A 12402-nucleotide genomic window follows, 5' to 3' on the forward strand; every position below is an offset into this window, starting at 1 on the left:
TTCCAGTAGTTCTCACACAACACATTCACCAAATATTCAAGCTTTATCCCCCACCAGGTTACTACTGTGGAGGAAAAAAAGAAGAAAAAAATATTCACATCTACTTGAGAACAGACTAAGTAAACAGAAAAAGTGCTATGAAACATTTCTAAATGGAACAAACCACCACACTTAAAGCATCAGTAATTTTAACTGTTAATTTGTTCATTGGGTTAGATGCAGAGGCTGAATTTACACCCTGCCTTACAAGAACAAGACATGGGAACTAGCACTGAATTGCTTTAAAAACATGAGAACCCCACCCAAACAGTAACATCAGCTGCATTCCTTAAAGAAAAAGTGTTAGGATTGGAAAACATACATTTTTCACTTCCCCCCGCACCAGAATACTGAAATAAATAGACTCGGAAAATGTATTTGCCAAGCTTCTAAGCCTACCCAGACCCGTGTTTCAAGTTCATTTTCCTATGAAGTTAGAAAGTAAGACGTGGGGCATCTTCACGATATTTGCATAACACAGTTTTCATTTTCACTAAGTGCATATGTACACCCCTGCGTTAGAGACGCAGGCCTTCCGCGGCCTAACTGCAATACACGCCCCATCACCCCACGGAAAAGCTGCTCAACCCCCACAACAGGATCCAACAACATACAAATAAAAGAACACCGATCCGTTTTTCCATAACGAAGTTCTGTTCAAATAGAATAAAGTAATTAATAGCGTGCAGATTTTTCCTTAGGCCCCCCCCACCCCCGGCAAAGAACACTGGAAATGCAACGACCTCCTCAGAAGAACAACTCCGCATAGCCTGTATTTTCCTCAGCTGTTTTAATGAGGTCATTAAACATCGCTTAAACTGACTCTTTTAAGTTATGCCGGGGAACCTAACTTACAGATAAAAGTGCTCTCGTACACGAGAAGGGGAAGCCGAGAGAGAGCGGGTAGCATTTACGCCAGCACAGCCGGCCGCTGGCAGGCCCAGCGCGCCGCCCGCTCCCACACCCGGGCGGAGCGAGTAGGCGCCGAGGGGGAACTTTCCCCTGCGCTGGGTAAAGCCTTACACAGAGAGGGGGCGGAATGGAAAGCTTCCCCCGAGAGCAGCTACACCCTGGAGATGGGTGGAGAATAAGGAGAGAAGCGAGAACCTTCCTCAGCAGCAGCTACACCCTCGTGCATAAGGTTAATGGGGGGAAGGGAAATGGGAACCAACGCGGCACCGACGGCATTGTGCGGGGAGGGGGAGGGAAGCGCGGACTCTCCCGGACAGCCGCCGCCTCAGCCAGCTTGGTCCGCCGCCAAACCCCACAAGAATGCAACGCGGTCACATGACCTCCGGCGGACGTGCAACTCCCTTCCCTCTCCAGGGAGACCCTGCGCCATCTTGTACTGACGCAGTTACAAAAGCGGCACCAGTTGCTCCTCTCTCGCTCTTTCCCCGCTCCTCTCCTCACAGCCCCGCCACTGTTTGGGAAGGAGAAGCCAAGGTCTGTTCCTCCTTTCCTTTTCACCAGCTCTTCGGGGATCCCCCGCCCGCGAAGTCCTCCATGGCGCTGGGATCATGGCGCCCGTTTTCTCCCTTTGCACCAACCTCCCCCAGCAGCTCCCCAACCCTGCCCGGCTGCGGCTGCCCCTACTGCAGGATGATGTCAGCGCCAGCCAATCAGGGCGCGCCGGGCTAGCCCGGCCAGCCTAGCCATTGGCTCCCGCGCAGCTCCCGCCCCCCCTCCTGACTCGGTCTCCGCCGCCGTTCGCTGTGGAGCCGCAGCCAAGGCACGAATGGGGGGAGGGGAAGAGGAGGGGAAGAAGGGGAAAAAAAAAAACCTACACAAAAAACCGACAACCAAACCCACGAAGACGCCAGCCGCCATTTCGCGCAACAACAGGCAGAACCCGAGCGAGCAGCCCCAGCCAAGCGCCCTAAGGAGAGAGAGAGAAAAGAGAGAAACAAAGAGACACACACACAGAAGAGTTAGACAGGAAAAAATACCCATAGACTCCGCCATTATCACAAGACGTTTAATCGCCCCCCCCTCCTCCCTCACTCTGCCCCATTACAGCCGCCTCCTCTGCGTCCAACCAGCTAGCAGATCCCTTCACCTCGGCTCCCTCTTGCCGCAGCAGCAGCTGTTTAGAGCCCCAAACTCTCTCTGCCCAAGGTGTGGGGGGACGCTAGTCTATGGCGGTGCTGCTAACTGCTTCTCCGGTCACCCGCTTGTGGCGGCTCCATCGAGGCAAGGTAAGAGCTGCCAGCCCGGCTTTTATCTGGTGCCCCGAGTTTGCGCACTGAAGGAGGCTCGCTCAGCCCCTGGTGGGCGTCGAACGGAACCCCAGCCGCCGCCTCCCCTCCCTCAATCAGCCACATCGCTGGAGGGGCTGAAGCCGGGCAGGGAAAGCAGGGCGGCGCGCGGGCAGAACGGGAGCTGGGAGGGGATATGGCGACGGGAAGGAGCTTGCTACTCAACGGCAGAGGCTGCGCCTGCCCTGAAACGCTGAGCGAGCCTCTCGCTTTGCCAGCTACCGTTGGTCCGGATGAAAACGGTCCGTACCTGCTCCCCCAGTGCTGTTCCCTAAAGGGGAAACGAGGCTCGTTTACTGCTCGTCACGTCCCCTGCAGAAAAGAAATGTCTTCAGCTAGTGCTGCCCCACTCGCTTTAAGAAAAAAAAGCTCTTTCCCACTTGCCTTATATATGAGCCTTAAACGCTTCGGGGAAGATTCTCAGCCTCAAGTGCCTTATTGACAGAAGAAATTCAGCCAAGACCTCCACATCGCCCTGAACGGCTCTCAACGCTCCCGCTCCCTTCCCTTTCTCGCCCCGCTCTTCCGCGCCCCTCAAGTTAGTTCCTCTGCGTGTGTGAGACCCGACGAATCTGCCCAGCTTTTCGCGTGCTTTGTGGCGAAAATTTACCCCTCAGGTTGAGATTCATAAAGAATAGGTACGCTGCGAGTAACGACGGTCGAGAGGAGGAAGCCGGAGGTGGGGGGGGTAGAGCAGCTGAGGAGGGAGTTTTGGCGTTTCTGCCTCAGAGGACGCAGTTCTGAGTCAGACATCCTCCCGCCCGCCTTCGGTTCCACAACAGCCTGGGTCAGAGCCCCTGCCCCTCCCCCGCGGTCTGCGCCTCCGCGGCTGCGGATCGCCCCCGGCACCAGCCCCAGCTGCGGCCGCCCCTCCTCCGCTGCCCTACTTCCCTCCACACCTCCTCACAGCCCCCCTTGCCTAGCCCCTGCCGCAGTCTGGTGTCTTCGGCCGCGCCCAGACCCGAGTCCGTTCAGCGTAATGTGCAAAGCACTGTTGCAAAATGGACACTAAGGGCTCGGCGGGCGCAGGCTGCTCTCCCAGCCCGTAAGCAAAATGGCGGCTGTTTGGCTTCACCTTGCTAACCCTGCCCCTGCCAGGCGGGGCGGGTGAGCCCCGTGCAGTGGGAGGGAGGGGAGAGCAGACGCCATTTTCCCAGAGAGAGGCAGTGACATAGAAGGGAGCGTAGGAGGCTGAAAGGAGGGAGACACGGGAGCAGCGGCGGCAGCGGGGTTTGTACACAGGTCCCAAGGCAAAGGCGCTTCCGAGCTGGTCCCTGTAGGGTTCTGCGCACTGAGCTAGGTTTGGGGGGAGGGGGGGTCTCCTCTTCCTTTTCATTTTCTTTCTTTTACCAGAGCCAGCTGAGGGTTGAGTCCTGCCTAGGGTAGGGATATCCGCAGTGGGGCTCAAGCATTGTTGTGGTTGGGATAGAGAAGGGGCTCGGCTGAAGGGTCCTGCTGCCTGGCCTGTGACCATTACAGGTGAGTCTTTGGTTATTACCAGCGTATTCTGCTGTGGGTGTTTTGGGGAGGGGGAGGGTGGCAGAAAGGGAGTGAAATGCGACGGGAACGTCTCATTACCCTCGATGCAAGTATAACTTCCTTTCACCCTGAAATGTGTTTAAATTCTGTTTAAGTTGCCTTGAATTTGCTTTTCCTTTTGTGGGGCTTGGTTAAAAAATGGCAGGCTGTCGCTATATCTTGTGAATATGGCGGGTTACTGTAACTGGAGGAGCTGAGGAGAATTTTTTGGCAGTTATGCCAGATTTATGCATTATGCTTGGAAAAAGAGCCAGAAGGGGCTATTATGTGACAAGATACGCTTCCTTGGACTCGTGGTTTTAAGAAGGGTTTGGGTGTTATTGGGACTGCGTATTGAGTTTTATGAAGCTTAGGGAAACGTATTCACTTTCTCCATCCTGTATATTTTTGCTTTGTGGTACTAAAATGGCTCGTTATAGGCCTAATCTCTCTGCCTTCCACACCCCCGCCTCCTTCCCTCCCTCCCTGCTAATATCTCCGCTTCGTGGTGTAACCTGGACAAATGGAAAGCAGTCCTCAAGAGTTTCTGTGCCAATTTAAAACGTGATCATTCCCTCCACCCCCTTTCTGGAGGGTGTAAGTAGTTATATTGGTGCATCCCTTTCTTGCTTTAGTTTCTGCAGGCAGTTTTCGTGTTCCTTGGGCGGCATATTTCATTTTCTTTCTTAAAGAAGTAAATATTGGTGGTGTAGACCCTATTGCTGCAGGCATAGGGGAGGAGAAGCAAACGGTTCACTGTGGAGTACTAAATAGGGTAGAGAAACATAATATAGCCTGATTATAAAGGTCCTGTATTCCCCCATACTCAGCCATTGGGGAACGTGCAGTGGCCAGAAGCCCAGAGGTCCCTAAAATGGTACATACTACGTGTCTTTCAAAGCAGAAGTTTAGTGCTGCATCTAGATTTAGGAATGTTTTAGTCTTTTTATTTACAGTACCTTAAAGGAATAATAACGAAACATTTTTGTTATTCAGGGCTCAGATCAGAGAAGATAGAGAGATATGCATGGCTATACTTCTAATGCATGATTAATTGATTATAATCGCTATACTTTTAAAGTTACTTTTCAAAAAATGTGGAGTAAATTTTTTAATTTCCCTCTTTTGTCCTTTAGAGATTCTAAAAATGGCGGCCTCAGGCTGATGTTGTGGTAATCTAATCAGCTCGGGTCCTCCACACCCCATGCAGTGCGTTTGTCTGCAGCATATTAGAGTCTTATTATGTTTAAGTGAAAAGACTGTTCCCTTCAAATCACGTACAAAACATCTCTTGACTTTACTGCGATTTAAAAATGCTGTGTTCTAGCTGATTAATTTTATTGGTTATGTGTGTGAAAGGCAAGTGAACGAGACCACTCTTGTCGGGGAAAAGGGGGGTGGAAAGAGGCAACAGACTTAAGCAGCTTCTTTGAGGGGTGTGTATAGGTTGCTGTAAGGTAATATGTATGTCAGTTTAATAATTTGGAAAAGCTCCTGCGTTTGTGATGGGTACTGTACCTCTGACCATCCTATTAACGACATAAAAGCAGTAACATTTACCAAAATAAGTAGTAGATGAAGATCGCTAAAACAGTCAGCTAAATTCTTTGAGGAATCACATTTGTGAACGTCATGTTCACCTTCCAGGAAATAGCTTCGCTGGGCATCGGAGTAGTAATGCCATGTATTCATAGTTTGAGAATACTAAAATAACTTAATACTTACGGAAATAATGCATGCAAGATTATAACCTGTTACTTTAGTAAGACACGGAATTTCTTCTGCCACCATGTAATCTTGGTATTGCCTTTTTTTTCTTCAATTTACTTTGTATATTGCTGTATGAATTGTATATCTAATAATACACATACAAATACTGAGGGGAAAGTGCAGTTCCTAATCTCTAATTTTTTTCCTAAATGAAATATGAACCTTTTAGTATCACCACTATAAATATGTTTGGGTGGGGGGAAGGGAGGTCACAAGGATTTATTATTTGGTAGTTGGTGTAGTGTACTCTGATACAAAATATAGAGGCTGCAAACTATACATTTTAAGCAACAAAAAAAAATAATTTTTCACTCTCTTTTTTTGTATGCCTGTCTTTAATCTTGTCCTTGGTTTAATGAGGTAAGAATTCCTATTCTAGTATAGCTTTGGAACCTTCTGGATTTAAACAATCAAAAGTGAGGTATTGAAACGGCAAAACCATCTTCAATCTCTGAAGAGGTTTAATTTAGGTACAGTTTAGAAGCACTGGTGTGTGGTTTAAGGTATACCTGATGTTGAACAATAAGATAGTAAGACTTTTAGTGTTGTTAATGCATGCCTTTCCTGTGCTTTGAGGCCAAAGGCTGAGTGATTTCAACCACTGTGTGATGCGCTAATAGTCCAGTAATGCATGCTCCCATCATACCTCATTTATATAGATTTGTTTTTTTTAATAAACCATGTCTTACTCTGTTTATTAAAAAGTACATTAATAAGATTCTGAAGAGTGTATGTATGGGCCTTTTTGGAAGCCTTTTGCTTTTTTCTTTCCACTCCCTAGGATTAAACCTCCCGTTCTTGTGAATAATTTTTTTAACATTGTGACTTTGAGGGCTACGCAGCTCTGCAGTTTGACTTCGTGGCCTCAGTCATGTTCTCACGCAGATACCTGATTCAAGATTAAAATTAGAAGAAAATAATTTTGTACAGTTTAGAAAAAGTGTTCTTGGGATGGAAAAAATTAAGTAAACCCAGAGACTGAAATACTCATGCTCAAATTTTACATCTTATCTTATAGATTGCAAATTTTACGCACTAAGAACCTCCTGGGAATTTTAAGATCTTCCAGAGTTTTCCTGTATGAGTTCTAGTGACTCAGTTTGCCTTTGTGACTCAGTTTCTCCATTTGTAAAAACAGATCTGTAATCTGTTTTAAGGAGATGATATTACAAAGGCAATACTACCTTTATTTTTTTAACTCCATTGATGTTGATATGTTAAAGTATATTCATAAAAAATACCCCCCTCCAAAGTAATAAAAACTTACTGAAAAAGGGAAGGTTAGAAATCTGAATTTCTTTTTTTCGAGAGACATTTCTGATGTACAAACATTGTGTTGCAAATGAAGTAAGACAGGCTGTAGTTCTAAAACTGTTCATGTATCTTCAGCCTTTTAATATCTGAAGGAAAAATCTGCTGAACTGTCACTTAGCATTTTGGGTGAGTATTTTTTGCCATCTGGGAAGTTTCGGAGGGGAGATAATACTGGCTTTTTAGACTGTATCTCAGGAAAGTTTAACTTAGCACTGAAATTCAGATTACTTTTAGGAGTTGCATTACCTCATATCTTTGATACAGTTTCAGCACACACAACTGTTAATGCTCTGTTGGAAGGCAACAGAAATACAGAAATTGGTGTCACTCCGAAGGCTGTAGTGTCTCTCTAGTCCTGATCTCAGTTTGATTTAAGGACAATCTTAATTTTGCATGCATGCTGATACTAATTTTAGTAAGGACTATTTGTGAGACTTAGCTAAGGAGTGGTGTACGTAATTGTAGAATCATGGCATTGTTCTAAATAGATTAATGTAAATGAAGGTTTAATTAAAGTATTTTGCTGTTTTCGTGTAACATTCTAACAAAATTGCATTGGAGAAGGTTGTGGATTGGTGAAGATATAAAATAAAACCCAGTTCAAACTTCTGGAGAGATCCTAAGGAAGTCCATCTATGTTATTGGCCTTGTGACTTCCATACAAACGAGCATTTGTAAATCTCTCAAAAGCAAATTTTGTTGGACAGTGTTTTTGGAACAGGTACAGTGTTTAAGTGTTTCCACTGTGCAAATAGTAGTTTTGATTTATTGCTAAGAATGAAACTTAAGGCATCTCTGAAAAAAAAAACCCCACGTTTCAGCATATGTAGAATGTGGATTAAGTAAAAAAAATACTTTTCATTCTTCCAAGTTCTGGATTATTTAAAATATTAATTGTAGTGGGCTTTTGAATGGTGCAAGATGAGTATTTCTAACTACATCAATGTTCACATTTTGTTACTAACCAAAGAATCGTACCCACAAAAGTTAACCTAATCTCTGAGGATCCAAAATTCTGCTCATAACGTTCATGCTACAGAAAAAAACTGCTATAGTTGTGTTCAAAGACAAAACTGTTGTTTCCTTTAAGGCATAACAGACAAGTTATTTAAAAGAAACCTTGTCACGGTTTCATGTACTTGCTGGGAGATACTGAGATTATTTTTATTTCCTCTTACAAATCTTAATGTGGTGTTAATGAAACAGGCAAGATTTTAAGCTCTGCTGGTTGTTAGAAAATTTTAATAATTAAGGTTATCTGTAAACTTTTGAAGACAGTTTTGTTGTACAAAGTATATTTTTTAAACATGTCTGACTTAAGTGCTTGCTTATGGCTTTTTTTTGTTTGTTTTTTTCATTTAAATATTCCGTAAGAACTATGGTAAATCACAGCGTCCACTCAAGTTATGTGTTTCAAAAGTACAAATGAAGACTATATTGAAGTAGCACACAGATTGCATCCAGTGCAAGTAAAATGTTAGTTAGTTTGGCATATTTTATTGAAAGAGTGCTGTCTCTCCTTTCATGTGATGGTCCATACACTGCTTAGATGGAGATGCAGTGTTGTGAAACTTAGATGAGACTTGCAAGGTACCAGCAGTTTTGCAAATCAGGCCAAGTATGGGAATGCCAAAAAGTATTGATCCTAGTTTTAGAATTTAGTTTTAAGTTAATGTTTTCAAGAGGTGTAGATACTAAAATGTTATGGTGCAGGCTCAAGTTTAGATAAGCTTTTTTTTAATTTTGTTCTCATTTGTAGTTGTTTTGTTTATTGTTTTATGCCATCGTAGTCTAGCTAATCATTCACTTTTATATCTTTATCTCAAAAATAAATTACCATCAAGTTCAAAGACAAGATGATAAAACTAGATTTTAATCACATTGTTGTACTTTATATTACAATTTAAGAAGGAAGACCTATAATCTGTTGTCCATTGTTGGTTATTTCATCAGTCATAGAAGGTGATGAAATTAATACTCTCTCTTTACAAAGTGACGATATAAAATGTATACGGGTAGTAGGTTTGGATGTTCTGCCTGAGAAGCTCTGAGTATTTAGATTGGTTCAGTGTTCATTACTCTTAACTCTTCTAACTTGACTAGGTCTGAAGATACTTTTTTCTTTAACAGTGAGTGATGCTCTTAACTTGCCTTGAGTAGACAAAAGGGGCTAACTCCTAATTAGTACGGTTATAATGGGGCTGTGTTTAAAACCATATCACAAGATAGGTGATATTCCAAGTCTAGACAGTTAATCCTGCCTTAACTGTTGGTTTAAAGAAACTTTTTTTCCAGTGAGGAATGGTTTTAGTAGGTTCTACTTAAACTGAAGGTGAAGACCTGAGAATTACAGCAACTTACAGCTTTTGGGGAAGGTATAGAGAGATTACACCTCTCATTTGGTTTCCAAACCTGTCATTCTAGAACTGTGAAAGAAATGTGAATGCTTTCATATATAACTGATAAAAAATACAGTAGTTATTTTACTGGTTAGAAGGATAAGGTTCCTCCCTCAGATGCTTTACCAAGTAATACAGCTAAAATTGCTCTCTTTTTGCTTAGGGTAGAAACACTTGATGGGAGTCTTATTGTTCAGCATCATTATGCAGGATTTTCATGGATGACTGTAGTGTTTTTTAATAATGTTTGTTCTCTACTGTCTCTTACTTTCCAATCACATCTTCTGTACTGGAAGAAATAAAAGACAAACTCTGCATCTTTTTTTCCCCTTATGTGGCAGTAGTATTGAAAGTTAAAAGCTGTGTTTTGTGCTTCCCTTGCTGAGAAGAATTTCTTTGTTGTGTTTATTCTAAGACTACGTATTTCATATCTTTGTTACTACAATTAAAAAAAACATAGTGAGATCTCCTTTGAAAACACAAAGGCATAAAGTTACAAATGCATAGAATCTAAATTTCTTAACACAAATCAGTCAATATAGTTTTGCAAGATAATTGCAGTTGAAAATAAAGTGGTTTTTGTTTTCTTGAAAGTAGGAAAGATCTTTTGATCTTAAACTTCTGTATTTTTTTGGCTGTCCCTGAACATGACGTAGTCCCCTCCATCTGTTCCCTTATGCTCTCTTGCCCTCTTCCTCCCAAAATCTTAGTAAAGAGCATTGAAATACTGCCAAGTTGTTACCAAGAAGTATAGTCCAGGTTGAACTGTGGTTAAAATTACCTAAAAGAGTTGTTCTAACTGCTAGGAAGAATTAAAGTTTCTGTTTGAAAGAGTGCAACTCTCTGACTTCCTTGTGTTTAGATTCCTAGGCGTAAGTGTAACAACTAGGTGAATGTCTGCAGACTGCTTCCACAAGCATAAGTAGAAGCGCTGTTGTGCTATTCATGTAAGTCAAATGCCACTGATAAGATGGGAGGTAGTTTTTTACTTAAGTGAAAACATGTCAACATAGAAGTTTGCTTAGCTGAAATGTCAGACTTCAAATAAGTCAAAAGAATTTACTGCTTGTGTAGTAGGTATCTAATGATTACAGTGGACTCCCAAGTCTTATCAAGCACCGCAGAAAAAATAAATGAATTATTTTACTTGATATCATGAAGTCAGCAAAATATTTAGATTGTTGCAAGTAGTACCGATATGTATTTGTAGCCACATGTTTTTCCCCCCCCAAAAAGCCTTGCTGCTTCTTGGAAGGAATATTGAGCCTTAGAATTTAGACCTTCCAGTGACTGAATCAGCATGAGGTATACCATTACATTTAATAAAAAATAAATATACTTACCCCTTACAGTTGCAGATGTGACTTACAGAGTATTCTTATTGAATGTGGACTGTATGTACTTGCAGAAACACTTTATATTTTGAAATATATGTCAAGAATAATAAGGTAACAGGCATAAATAATGTTTTCTTGGAGAATAACTGGTAAGTCACATACAGACGTAAGAAGGATGGAAAGTGTTTAGTAAACTTGGAGACATCGAGTGATTGGCAGTTAATTTTCAATTTTGGGGGTTGGTTTCTGTAAATACAAAACCTAAAATCTGTAAGCATGGTATTTTCTGTATACTTTTGCTTACTGGTTCTTTCATAGATTTCTGTTCAATAAACTAATTCTTATTCTTTCTGTAACTGCATTTACCTTTATTTCCCTTCTACCACTCATTCTTTTTCTCTTCCTAGTCTCATATTTTGTCTAACTTCCACTGAGAGAAGAAAAGGAGTGAAGAGAGAGAAGAGGTAAGGGGAAGTCTTCCATGTTTTAATGGACTGGCATAAATATTTGAGGAAGAGAGGTCACTTTCAGTCAGTTCTTAAGGAATACACAAGAAGAGCACTCTTGGACCAGATAGTAAAGGGAAGATAGCCTACAGCCAGTGTAAACTAGCTCTTCTGTACGACAGAAACTTTGCTAACTGACAGACTGATTCTGGGCTTATACTTAAAAGGGCAGCTTTCTTTCCACTGACTAGAGTTGGTGTCATGCATGTAATGACCTGTATACTGAAGAATTGATACTTACATGATGGAAACTCAAGTCTTTATGCGTGAATCTTGAATACCATGGAGGAGGCAGGGGTTTTTTTCTTCGTTCAAGATCCCAGATTCAAGACCAATTCATGAAGTTTGGCTGACATTCCAAACATGAGTGAATGTAAAGTCCTGTATTTATTGTATCAGGATGTTCATAAATATGCTAATGAACTCTTTACTTCACCATGCTTGTTCTTACTCTATATTGGCACTGGATTAAAAGCAAAGTAGGAGGAGCCTCAACCTGTAGTAGTTTGGCTGTAATAGCCAAAATGTTTCTTAAATAAGTTGGTGTAATGATCACTAGGTCTTTGTCAGTATAATCAATAACTTAAACTAAAATTTGATAGAGGTAGGAACTTAGTACCCTTGAGATCTCTGAAGCTTAATGAAAATCCAAAAGGGGATGGGAAGGGGCAGCTATGAGCGATGTCCTGGGAGAAGAAAGGAGAGGAAGCATAAAGGTTTTAGCCATTATCTGTTCTCTGTGCTGACAGCTGTCCTGTGTAACTCCAAACAAGCCATAACAGGTGATTTTTTTTTTTTTTTTTTTTTTTTGGCTGACTGACAGGATACACGAGGAAGAGGTGAGGTGGACCTGACTACTCACAATGTGTAGGTCAGCGTGGATGGCATAGGAGGTTTTTGAGGGGCTTGTAAGTGAGGCCAGGACCAGTTAGTATTGTGATGAGGAAGATACTGCTATGAGAGGGTTATAGAGAACTTTACGTCAGTGAGAACGTTTGGGCGCAAACTACAAATACATAGGAAACCAGATTTGTTTTAGAACAAATTGTTTCCTCTATGTAATTTGCAGGAGTTGGTCATTAATGGATCTTAATTTGTATATTGTATTTCAGTGTGCCTACTTATTTTTACCTTACTACCCTTTTTTGTCTCAGCACAAATTTGAAGTAGACTGTTAACTTCTCTGTTAGGTTACCACAGAGAGCAGCAAACAGTAGTAGAGGTCTGAATTTGGACTCATAGTCGTTTCTAAGCCTGCATA

The 12402-nt window shown here is 42.4% G+C and overlaps 1 protein-coding gene and 1 long non-coding RNA gene across 5 annotated transcripts in view; one reads left to right on the plus strand and one right to left on the minus strand.

Annotated features, from left to right (window-relative positions):
- Positions 1-814: 814 nt before the first annotated feature.
- Positions 815-2541, minus strand: LOC137663371 (uncharacterized). The gene is made up of 3 exons (XR_011048180.1): positions 2099-2541; positions 1827-1918; positions 815-1462 (listed from the first exon to the last, which is right to left on the minus strand). It is a non-coding gene; the product is annotated as an uncharacterized lncRNA (long non-coding RNA).
- Positions 2542-3294: 753 nt separating this feature from the next.
- The window catches only part of KMT2E (lysine methyltransferase 2E (inactive)), a 65186-nt gene continuing 56078 nt past the window's right edge, over positions 3295-12402 (plus strand). The window contains exons 1-3 of one of the 4 annotated variants that reach the window (XM_068400542.1): positions 3295-3527; positions 3651-3776; positions 11043-11099. The gene's annotated coding sequence lies outside the window, so the exon portion shown is untranslated. Of the gene's footprint in view, positions 3777-11042; positions 11100-12402 lie in introns of all 4 variants that reach the window. The other 3 variants (XM_068400540.1, XM_068400543.1, XM_068400541.1) reach the window with 3 other exon arrangements.

The sequence above is a fragment of the Nyctibius grandis genome, chromosome 5 (genome assembly GCF_013368605.1).
Source record: "Nyctibius grandis isolate bNycGra1 chromosome 5, bNycGra1.pri, whole genome shotgun sequence".
Lineage (NCBI taxonomy): Eukaryota > Metazoa > Chordata > Aves > Nyctibiiformes > Nyctibiidae > Nyctibius > Nyctibius grandis.